At 38.2% G+C, this 12,397-nt stretch overlaps 1 pseudogene; it reads left to right on the top strand.

The window, feature by feature from the left end:
- Positions 1–4,520: 4,520 nt before the first annotated feature.
- LOC127218320 (40S ribosomal protein S8-like) overlaps positions 4,521–12,397 on the top strand; it is a 41,766-nt pseudogene continuing 33,889 nt past the window's right edge.

Consider the following 12,397-nt stretch of genomic DNA (forward strand, 5'->3'; position numbering starts at 1 on the left):
TTTATTGAACTATGTAGGAAAAAATACTACCTTTCAAATTATAAAGGATACAGGAAACACTGCTTAGATTGGGGTTTTGGAATACTGAGTGAATTTTTTGTTTGTTTTATTTTGTTTTGTTTTTTGAGACAGGGTTTCTCTGTGAAGTATTGACTGTCCTGGAACTTGCTCTGTAGATCTGCCTCTCTCTGCCTCCCAAATGTTGGGATTATAGGCATGTGCCAGGATTGAGCGAACAGTTTTGGTAATGAAAAATCACTTAGTAGTTATTAGTGAAATGGTCCTTGTAATATGTTAGACGAGGGATAAACAAAATGAAAACAGAAGATAATCGGTAAATGGAAAAGATTGAAATAGAAAACAAATATTCATTCCAGAAGACTTAATAAAGGATAAAGAAAACTGATAACTATTCAGTGAAAGTAATTCTAAAAACTCAGAGACAGCCCAAATTACCTGAGTCAGGACTGAGGGACAGGAAAGTAAGGTTTAAAAAAAAAGCACAGGCATCTACGCTTGCAGAGAACTCAAGTTTGCTTCATAACCCACACATAAGTCACAAATTCCCATGACTCCAGATCCAGGGGCCCTGACAGCCTCATCTGGCCTCCATAGGCAATTTCACTCAAGTGCACAAAGCCACACAGAAACACACATGCATAATCATAAGTTTGTTTGTTTGCTCTCTAAGTCAGGACTGAAAAAGACTGCAGATGTGAAATTAATTTTTTAAAAAAAATCTGACATTGTAAACACTTTGCACATCTTCAAAAAGAAAATTTAGATGAGACAGATAATCCCTCTAAAAGGTAATAAATAAAAACAGATAAGATGAGGAACAGAAAAGATTAGTAGCCAGAAAATAGAAAAGGAATTTAATAATAGAAAACCTTCCAATAAAAATAGTATAGAACTTTTTTGAGTGGTATAGTTCTTGTGTCTGGTTAATTTGCAACTTCTTTATACAAATATATTTATATAATTTTTTAAAAAAAATCAAAACAAATTTTTAAAAATCCCTACATTTGGATGTATTCTCTGATTACTATGATCAAACAATTAAAAAGTAAATTGCTTTTACTCTTAAACCTTTCCAGAGTACAGGAAAAAAGGCGTTAAAGTCCAACTCACAATCCGATTCTAGACAAAACTGAAAGTAAACAGAAAGTAAAAGGGATGGAGGGATTTTTTTTTAAAGGCCTTAATGCAATGATAGTGAACAAGCCCCAGCACTGCATGGCAAAGATGACATTATCTATCTTTGAAATGCAAGGCTGGTTTATTAGTAGCAAACAAATAGATTGATTAATTTGTTAAATAACAGATTAAAGGGGGAAATGATGTGCTCATTTCAATAGATTCAGGTAAGGAATTTATTTGTACAATTAGTAGTCATGATTGGAGAATTTTAGCATTTCAATACATATAGATAAGAACTTTATTTGTACAGCTTCTACTGACAATTTGAGCCTCTTAGCAAATTAAAAGGTGATGAAAACTTTCTTAATCCAATAAAAAGTATCTCCACAAACAGCATCTGTAATGATGAAGTGTTGAAAGCTTTACTGTACCCTAACTTTTTGCATTATGGGAATTTTCAAGCATACACAGACTATAGAAAATATGCTAATGAATACTCATGTACCTGTCACCCTGTCACCTTGAAAACATTCCCTCCGGGGTATTACAAAGAAGACATGGGGGCGGGGCAGATATGTTGGCAGGTAAAAGTGCTTGCCTTTCAAGCCTGAATACCTCTCACACACCTCTCTCTCTCTCTCTCTCTCTCTCTCTCTCTCACACACACACACACACACACACACACACACACACACATCATCATCATCATCATCATCATCATCATCATAAAACTGATTATTTTTCTTTTGAAAAGAATTAAGATGTGTGCTTATTAGAATATTTTCTGCTCAATGTTATTCCAGAGGCATGGGCTAATGTATAAGACACAAGTAGCAGAAAGCTTGCAAATGAAAGGAAAATATGAGGAAAGTAGACTATTTACAGATTATGTCATTATATGCAAAAAAAAAAAATCCAAAACAAGTTCAGCATACTAGAGTGCACCTATAGTCCCAGCACTTGGGAGGTGGAGTCAGGGGAACGCAAAGCTCATGAGCCACCTCAGCTACACAGGGAGTTGGATGCCAGCCTGAGCTACATTAGACCAGTTTCAGAATATGTTGCCAAAATATGAAATAAGACAAACCAATTGCATTTGTATGTACTAACAATAAACAGATGATTGTTTTTAATGACACAATTGGCAATAGTATCAGAAAATACTAGCTACCTAGGACTTCTTAATAAAATATGTCCAAGATCTCCACTACAAACATCCATAAAATTGTGTTGAGGAAGTTAAAGAAGGCTTAAGTTGCTCTCTACTGCTGTGATGAAACACTATGATCAAAAGAAACACAGGGGAAAGAGTTTATTTGACTTACACATCTCAGGTCTCAGTATATCACTGAATGAAATCAGGGAAGGAACTTCAAGTACAAACCTGAAGGCAGGAACCAAAGCTTAGACCATGGACGGGTGCTGCTTACTTACTCACCATGGTTTGCTCAGCCTGCTTTCTTATAGAATCCAGGACCACCAGCTCAGGTGTGATGGGATTTACCAGAATAAAACTCAATTAAGAAAATACCCTTCCAGTCTGGACACAGGTCAATCTGATGGAGGCAAATACTCAACTGAGGCTTCCTCATCTGACATAACTCCAGTTTGTGCCACTTTCACAAAACAAACAAACAAACAAAAACTGACCAGTGCAAAGGCTTTCAAAAATGCAGATGATATTCACCAAAACAAATCAGAAGCAAAGCATGGTTTAATGTGTTTATAATCCTCAAATTTGGGAGGCTGAAATGGAGGCATTGATAGTCCTAGGTCAACCTGAGCTACATAGAGAGATCTCAACTTTAAAAAAAAAATGTAAATAATAGTGCTGGAGAGATGCCTCAGTGGTGGAGAGCACTTGCTGATGATCTTCCAGAAACCTGAATTCAGTTCGCAGCACCCAGCACCCACACCAGGAAGTTTATAATCTTAATCTGTGATTCCAGTACCAGGGCATTTGATGCTTCTGACCTCGGCAGGCACCTTTACAAACATGTACATATTCACACACACACACACGCACGCACACATACACGCACGTGCGCGCGCGCACACACACACACACACAGAGAGAGAGAGAGAGAGAGAGAGAGAGAGAGAGAGATAGAGAGAGAGTATTTTTAAAAGTAAATAACAACGAAACAAAAATTAGAAAACTGCATCACAAAGACATCCACCAAGACTACAGATTTTGTGCAGCCTCGGTAAAAGTCAGAGTATCTCTCACTTGCTTGTCTGAAAGTCTCAACGGGTGGATTTCAATATGCATTGTAACATGTTGACCAGATCCTCTTCTGGAAGCCTCAGGCAGCTCAAGATTTGTGCCCATGATCCTACCTGGTCTGACTGCATTCTGACTTCCTCAGTTCCTCTCAGCTTCTTCCTTTGTAATGACAAGAATTGGTTTCCAATCGGTCATAGAGAGTAATCCAAGGAAACACAAAGTCTTCCTAGCTTTAAACACTTCTCTTAAACATAAATTCAGCCTGCAAGCACCATATGCATGTGTATAGGAGACAAGAGTCTAAGGACATTAAGTGTGCTGTTTTCAACCTCAGGATATACCAAACATCTATATGTGCCCTGTGCAACTCTAGGCACTGGAGACTAAAGATGAGTAAGATGGACAGAATGCCCAAGTAGTTAGCATCCAGTCAAAGTTACAAGCGTTCCTTTTCTCTCTTACACCTTTTCTTCTGCCTCCCCCCCTTTTTTTTATAACCCAGCTCATCTTTCTCTGTGATGTTCTGCATAGCTCAACATAAGTCATTCTGTCAACATATGGCATGTTTTACAAACTGATAAACAGTGGCACATATGCAACTGTATAGTCTCAGCCCACAGATGCCCCAGCTTGGCTTCATCAGCCTAAGCAGAAAGCATTTGGTAATTCTCAATAAAAAAAAATTCCAGAATACACAAGCAGCCCGTGTACCCTCTGATGAGAGCTTAAAATAAATTGCCCCATGCCTTCCTTTGTGCCAAAGCCAGAATGCTGTTTTACCACCCTTTCAATACAGAGGCATTTAATACCAAAAAGCTCCTTCCTCACTCTCAACTATTTAAGATGTTCTGAGCAGAGGTCAAGTTGCCTATTAAACAGGTTTTTTTTGTTTTGTTTTGTTGTTGTTGTTTTTCTTTCCATTTGGCAGTGACTCACTATCTCCTCTGAGCCAGTGGATCAGTCCAATTGGGACATAGATGGGCCACAGTTGAAGAGACTTACATATAAATTGACTGCCTAGAAGTAAAAATAAATTGATGTAGCAGATTATAAGGGCCCTACCCATCTCATCACTTGCTGTTTCCCTCCATCATGCCCTAATTATCTAAATATGCTTTTGTGGGCTTTCTTTGCTTATGGATTCAGTAGGCCCATGGGGGGTGGGCTTCTGAGTCTTCTCCGGCATCCTTCAGATGATGACTGTGGGAAGATGATGGGTAAGTGTTCCAGCTCTCTTGCCTCTTTGATAGGATAATTAGGGTCACAAGAACGAAGTTCCCACTTACAAACATGCTAGTCAATTCTGCATTGACTATTTACTTTTTCTTCTTTCTTTTCCATCCCTCCCTGCCAGTGTTTCCTGAAATAATCCATTAATTTGCCTTTGGATCCATGTGTCAGGGACTTTGGATATCCAAATTATTACAATCTGTAATTCAACTCACAATAGTGAACTTCCACAATTTAAAATAGTTGCTACATGCCAACTAAAATAGCAGCAGATCTCAAGATGTTAGATACGCCACACCCAAATTCCACTTGAGTCTACTTGGTCTGGTAAGAATTTGTCCCAGCAACATTATCCTGTGGCCAGCTATGTAGAAATGGTCATGGTGGAAAGGGTAAGAAAGCTGGATACTGTTTTCTGTCACTGTGTAGTTTTTTGCCTCCTGCTTTTTAAGATCACATTTTGTTCTGTTTATGAAAATTAAATGGTAGACAGAAATAGCTAATGGAAAGCAGTAATGAAAAAAGTGATGATGACTCTGATTACCATAATAGAACATCTGAAGGTCTATGTTTACTAATTCTGAATTAACATTTAACTTCCCCAAACTCAAGTTAGATTGAAGGAGTCAAAGTTATTTATGAAAGGTAGCCACTGACAGTTTAAAATATGTACTATTGTGCTTTTAACCCAGTGCGCCAAGCGTTTCGGGGAAATCCCAATGGTAAAATGGTACTTGTTATAAGTTGAGTATACAGAGGAAAGAAACAAGAGTTTTGAACTAAAAGTGAAGCACATTGCATCTCAGCCCTTGGTCCACTGAGCAGAACTCCCAGTGCTTCTGTAATGTGCAGTGTTGCACTGTAGAGTACAACAGTCATTAGCCTCATGGGACTACTGAATATGTGGGATGTGGGCAGTGCCCAGAATAGGTTTTACTCTCGCTCAAATAATTCACACACTGTATCAATGGGTATGTTGTCCAATATTATTTTATAAGTTTTTTATAATAATGGCCATTAATGTTCCTGCTTTTGCTTTCATTTCTTCTCCTTCTCAGGAAATCCTGTCTTGAGGCCCTTGACCTAGGACCCTTTTAGGATTGATTTCCTGTGGTTTCTCTCCATACCTGATCCCTAGCCACCACATCCAAGATTTTGAGGATCAGTGGTATATCTGCTCTCAAGAAGGAAGAATCACAAGGTTACCCAACTTCAAACCGAAGTCTTCTGTGACCCCTTTGCTATTAATTCAACGAAGGGACAGGGACATTAAAGAAAATGCTGCTGGCTGTGTTGTCTTACGTAACCGCCATAGTACCTCCTACCAGGGCTTGCTCTTTCCTGTGAAGAAGACTTTGGCAAATTATCCATGGTGGATCAGGTAGGCAGGAGTTTCCATTTGCACAGATTGCCTGAGGCCTTTCCCATCTTCCTCCACATATCTTTGCCACTACTCCATTCTCAGCACACACCTGCCTCTTTTTACTAGAGGACATTCCTGGGGCTGGCTGAACATACTTTACTTGCACAAGGAGAGCCAGAAGCACCTGGAAACCTGTTGTGCAATAAGTCTCCGTCTATTGATTATCATAAGAGTAGAGAGATATCTATCAGTAGTCCATCTCCCTTCCCCTAACAAGGACCCTGGCTATGCCCAGAGCAGGATTCAGATCATGTTACCCAGTTCAGAATTTTATTTACACTCTCCTCATTCTGGGAATTCTTTTGTTTTCACATTCATTCCTTTGCTATTCTTTTTGTTTTTTAATTCTTATCTCAGAGTCCATTACTAGGAAAACCTAACTCAAAACAAGCATTTCTTTAAAGAAATAAAAACATTTCAAATCCTATGATACACTGGGGGAGAGGAGAATATCATTTTCACATTTGTTTTTAAGGAAACCAGTGGGTGGAACATACTTTACAATTTTGCAATTAAACATTTTAAAATATTTTTAGACTAGCAGAACAGATCAATTTTACCTTAAATTCACAAAATAATTGTTTCTGTCCAATGGGTGTGTTCATAATGAGTTCTGTCCAAACATTTAAATCATTGGCATAGCATGAGGCCTTCAAAATATGAAAGGATAGAAAAGGATGCTTTTAGATTCTGCACACATTTTCTGCTTGGGCCCTATGTTTGAGGTGTTTGTGCCAGATGAAGAAATAAAAGGTAACCTTCAAAACCTGAAGGCACTGAGTCCAAGTTACTCCCAGCCTAGGACAATTTCTGATAAGAACTCATGACTCCTTTATCACATTCTTGACATCAGAGATGTTTTAAAGATGGCCGTGGAGCCAGGCATGGTAGGTCATGCCTATAATCCCATAACTTGGAAGCTTATGCAGAAGAATGAAGAGTTCAAGGACAGCATTGGCTACATGAGCCCCTAGCTCAAAACAATTACAATGAAGCACTGAAGATAGAACTGGGCTCTTCAAAATCTTTTTTTAAAAACTAGCCACAGATGAGGAGATGACTGTGTGGGTAAAACTGCTTGTTGTGCAGTCATAAGGATCTGAATTCCAATCCCCTGAAACCACACAAAAACCAGGCATGGTCTCTCATGCCCACAACTCCAGTACTGAAAGAGACTCCAAGCATTTCAGAGTCTTGCTGACTGCTAGCCTAGCTCCAGGTTCAGTAAGAGACCACAAGTCAAGGGAGTAAAGCAGAGAATGTTAGAGCAGGATATTCCATGTTGTTCTCTGGCTTTTGTATATGTGCACAGGTACATGCACTTGTGAGCACACACACACACACTGCACTCACATACAAAGACATGCATGACCCTATTGTACTCACCCCCACACACATACATTGCACTCACATACCTGGCCACACACATCAATTAAAGGGCAATGTCATGACCTCATTGCTTTGTTACATAAAATCCCATGAAACTCCTTGCTTTCAGTTCTCAACAACCTCCAGAACCTGAAGGTACCGAGACCAAGATATTAAGCTATTAGAAGAGCTATAAATAGCAAGATAATTTTCAAGCCTGCTACACTGAGTAGAGTTTTGCTTTTTTGGTTAGACACACAATGCATTCCATATCATTTCTGACAAGTTGTATTTGGAGGTTGCACTTTTAAAAATTAATCAGGCTTGTTTTAAATTAGTGCATCAATAAATCCATCCTTGCTTGGCGTTTTGGCTTAGGATATTGGTGTACCACAGCTGATGCTAAATTAAAACATATTTGTCTCTTTTATGTTCTCTACTATTTTTCCTAGTGTTTATCAAGTATCACAGAAGTTAAAGAGAAGTCTCTCGCAAGGAAAGAAGATTTGATATCCAGGAAAACCAAACACAGTAAGAAAACACGCACTTATTTCCTGCTCAGATTGTATACCAAGTCCGTGTGTGTGTGTGTGTGTGTGTGTGTGTGTGTGTGTGTTCCTGTTTAACAAATCTGTCCAGGGTCAAAGGATATTTCAGCTGATAACTTCATGTGTAAACTTGTCTGGCCTATGATATTCAGTTGTATAATCACACTTGAGGCTGATCAGTATTTCTCAACTTGTGGGCCATGACCCTTTGTGAGTGGAATGACCATTTCACAAGGGTCACCTAGAACTATCAAATCTACAGATATTTACATTATGATTTGTAACACTAACAAACTTACAGCTATGAAGTAACAATAAAAACAATTGTATGGTTGGGGATCACTACAACATGAGGAACAGTATTGAAGGGCCCCAGCATTAGGAAAGTTGAGAACCACTGCTCTAGATGTTGCTGTAAAGGTATTTCAGGGCAATGATTTATGTTCATATCAGACTTGCTCAGTGCTGAGGTTCCAATTCAGGACCTTGTGTATGCTAGGAAAGCTTCATTAGTAATGATTATTCTCCATAATGGGAGTAGACTTCATACAAACAATTAAAGGCTTTAAGAGGAAAAAGGCTGATTCCTCAAAAAGGAATCAGTTCTGCCTCTAGCCTGCCTTCCTACTCAAGACTGCAAACTCAACTCTGGCCAGAATTTCCAGTCTGTCTCAAGGATCTGAGGATTTCACAGTTGCCAGCCCCCACAATTGTGCGAGCCACTTTGCCAATTCCTTAAAATAAAATCTCTTTCTCTCTCTCTCTCTCTCTCTCTCTCTCTCTCTCTCTCTCTCTCTCTCTCTCTCTCTCCACCACCCCTCCCTCTCACTCTTTCTCTTTATCTCTTCCTCCCTTCTCCTCCCTCTCCCCACAAACAGTTCTATTTTTCTAGAGAACCTTGACTAACACAAATATTCTCCTTTGAAATCTTCTAAAAGTTCAGTTTTGAACTTCATAACTATGTTTTTAATTCATCTGGATTTTTTTTTATATTCGTAATTCACTGCTCTACAATATACTCCCATAATAAGAGGTAAAATGTGTGTATTTACCAGACATCCTGAGTTGGGAGTTTGGGTATCTTTTTACAAATATAGCATATAGTCCTCACTGTAGAAACACTGATTTAGAATATGTTAGATCTAAAACCAAGTATTTTGTTATTTCACATAACCTTTAAGTTCAGTGTCTTCAAAGAAAATATGTGAATATTTTATATGCTTTATACAAGGAATATCTTAGAATGATATTGAAGATAGAATGCATTCAGGAAAAACCTCAAGCTTTTTGATAATGTTAAATTGTTTTACAAATTTTACATACTGAGCTTAAAAATCCACACTTAAAGTATATCTATAAAAATTTCAAGTTCTTTTAAGGAATCAGGACCATGGGGAAAGTAATGAGTATCATTTATAGAAAAGACTTAACATCTACATCAAAAATATTCTAAATACTGAAGAAGCAGGAGAATAGACTGATGAACTTAAACTTGAAAACTTCTCTGACCCAGTTGAACTCCTGGTCCCAGCACTTACAAACAAGGTCCTGGTGGTACACTCCAGAGATAACTTCATATCCATGTTTATGGGGCATTCTTTACAGTAGCCATGATGGACTCAGCCTATATGCCAATCAACAAATGACTGGATAAAGTATGATATATACACAATGGAGGATTTTCTTTTTAAGATTCACTTATTAATTTGTGTGTGCAGATGAGTTTGCCTGTTCACATGTGACGTCCAGGTGTTTTTTTCTGTTTCTTGGCCTATTCCTTTGAGGTATGATCCCTCCCCCCGAACTTGGGCTTTATGCTTTCTCAATAGGCTGCAATCCAGCAAGCCCCACCAATCCTCCTGTCTCTGCCACCTCAGAGCTGGGGAGGCAAGTGTATGAGGGATGGCCAGGTTGTGGGTGCTGGGATCCTAATGCTGCGTCTCTAGATTGTATAGCAAGTTCTCTTAAGCACTGAGCCATCTCTCCAGCCTTGCACAAGAACCAAATTAGGTCATATGCAGGAAAATGTGAGGAACTAGAAACCCTTGTGTTAAATGAAACGTGAGTCTCACAAAAACGAGTATCACATAGTTACTCTCATATGTCATATGCCATATGTCATACATCATATATATGACATGAAAGTAGAAGAGTGTTCCTAAAAGAGAAAGGGGAGCAGTGGGAGAGAGGTATTGTGGGAATTCATTCCACTTATAGGTTTGGGGTGGTGGCCATGGGGCATAGCTTCTTTTCTGGGGCATGGCCTCTTATAAGGAAAGAGGAAGTGTCACTCACTCTCTCGTGTGGTGGTCAGAGATTGGATTGCTCCTTCTATTGTCCTCAGGGCAGAATGGAAGACCTTGGCACCTCTCTACATTATTGTTATTTGTGAGTTTTTCCTAATGAATCTTTGATATCCTTTTATTCAGGCTCTTGTGGATTCACATACTTTCATCAATACCTATGGAAAAGAAAGGGTAAGCAAATATAAACAAAGTGTATAATATACATACATGAAAATGACATAATTAAATATACCACTTATACAATGAATATATGAAAAAAGGGGGAACTATCTTGATGGGCATATTATCAAACACTTTGCCTATTTTTGTCACCTGCAAATGGAAATAATAACTTTATATACTCATAGAGAATATCATAGTAGGAAATAGCAAATAAAGGCATAAGCATATTGTAATGCATTTACAGATATTAGCTTTTAATTAACAGATTACTATCACAGAAAAATGGATAGATAGTAGAAGCAGGAAATACGTAAAAGCAATAGTAACAATCCAATATAAATGGCGATGAGTCAGCTTTACTAGCACAGGCCTGCAATCCCAACTACTTCAGAGGCTGAGACAGGAAAATTGCAAAGTGGTGTACAGATTGAGTTCAAGGCCAGCCTGGACAACTGAGCAAGACCCTGACTCAAAATTTAAATGTACAAACAAATAGAACTTTTGCTCAGCATATGAAAAGACTTGGGATCAATCTCCAGTACTAGAAAGTTCTAGGAAAAAATATAGTGATGGAAGATGGGGAAGTGCCTCACTGAGGATTAAGAAATTACAAGGTAAAAGGACCGTATCATTACAGCTCACATTGACAAAGATAAAAAAGAAAGCTAAGCCATATTTACAGTTAGAGATGCCAATGGGAAATATATTCCCACACATTACTCATGGTTGTAAAGGTAAATAACTGTTAATGTACAACTACTTACTATTCAAGCTGAAGAGCCTCCTTCCCTGATACCTAAACCTCCTTGCAACCCTGCAACTAGAGAGACTTTGCACAATGCTCAGGACATATATTTTGAAAATAGCTGTGAATTACAATCTTTAAATATTCTAGGAAAATGTCAGAGATTAAAATATGTACAGCAGGGGACTGATGAGGAACATGTACAGAATGGGACCAAAGAGGAACATGTACAGAATTGTATGTATAGAGGCATATAGAGAGGAGTTTATTGCAAAATTGACAAACAACTGAGATAATCATACAAGAACATTTGTTAGGGCCAGGGGTGTAGCTCACTGGCAGAATGCCTGCTTGGAACTTACAAGACTGAAATTCAATCCTTAGTACCACACACACCATAAGACACTGGTTAAATTTGTCATGATAAGGCCATACAATGGAATTGTTCTAATGTTCCTATGCTTTTGTTTACATTCTAATTTTTCCCAATTATTTTATTGGAAAAAGTTGTATGATTTCTTTTGTTTGAATGTAAAGTTTTTCATGTATTTGTGTGTGAAATAAATGGACAGAAATATATGTAATTTTTAAGAATATTCACCTGCAGTGAATAGGAAAAAAAGGCCTCGGATTTCTCCCATTGTCCATGGCTTCCAAATTTGACATTAATGCTCCTCCCATTCAAAGATGTCTATGTTTATCCATGTAACCAACTTGGCTAATGAGACATTATACAATAAGGAAAATTTGGATCTCCAAAGTATTTGGAACCAGAAGTGTTTCAGACTCAGGGGTTTCGGATTTTTTTTTTAATATTTGCATAGATTTTACTGGTTGAGCATCCCTAATCCTCAAAAGTAAACCCCCACTTCCTCTTATATTAATCAGGAGGTGGATGCCTATAATCTAGACAGTGAAGAATCAATCTCTTTGTTTTTGTTTGGTTTAGGGAGTGCACCAGGCACTCCAAATTTTACACATCTCAATCCTCACAGTAAGTCAACTGCAAAAATACTGTTACTGTTATTTCGAGTTTCTGCTAGAGGAAAGTGAGTTCTGGAGAGTTTAAAGTTACTTGTAAAATGTCATACATCTAATTCTAGGCACATCTGTGATTGATTCTCATATGTAAATGTGAAAGATCCTTTCTCAATGATCTGGTACCTAAAAGCTACAACTCTGGGATATCCCCTGTGCTCTTTGGTCTGTCTTGAGTTTCTTAATTTTACACAATTTCACTGCACAACA

This window comes from Phodopus roborovskii, unplaced genomic scaffold, assembly GCF_943737965.1.
Source record: "Phodopus roborovskii unplaced genomic scaffold, PHOROB, whole genome shotgun sequence".
Lineage (NCBI taxonomy): Eukaryota > Metazoa > Chordata > Mammalia > Rodentia > Cricetidae > Phodopus > Phodopus roborovskii.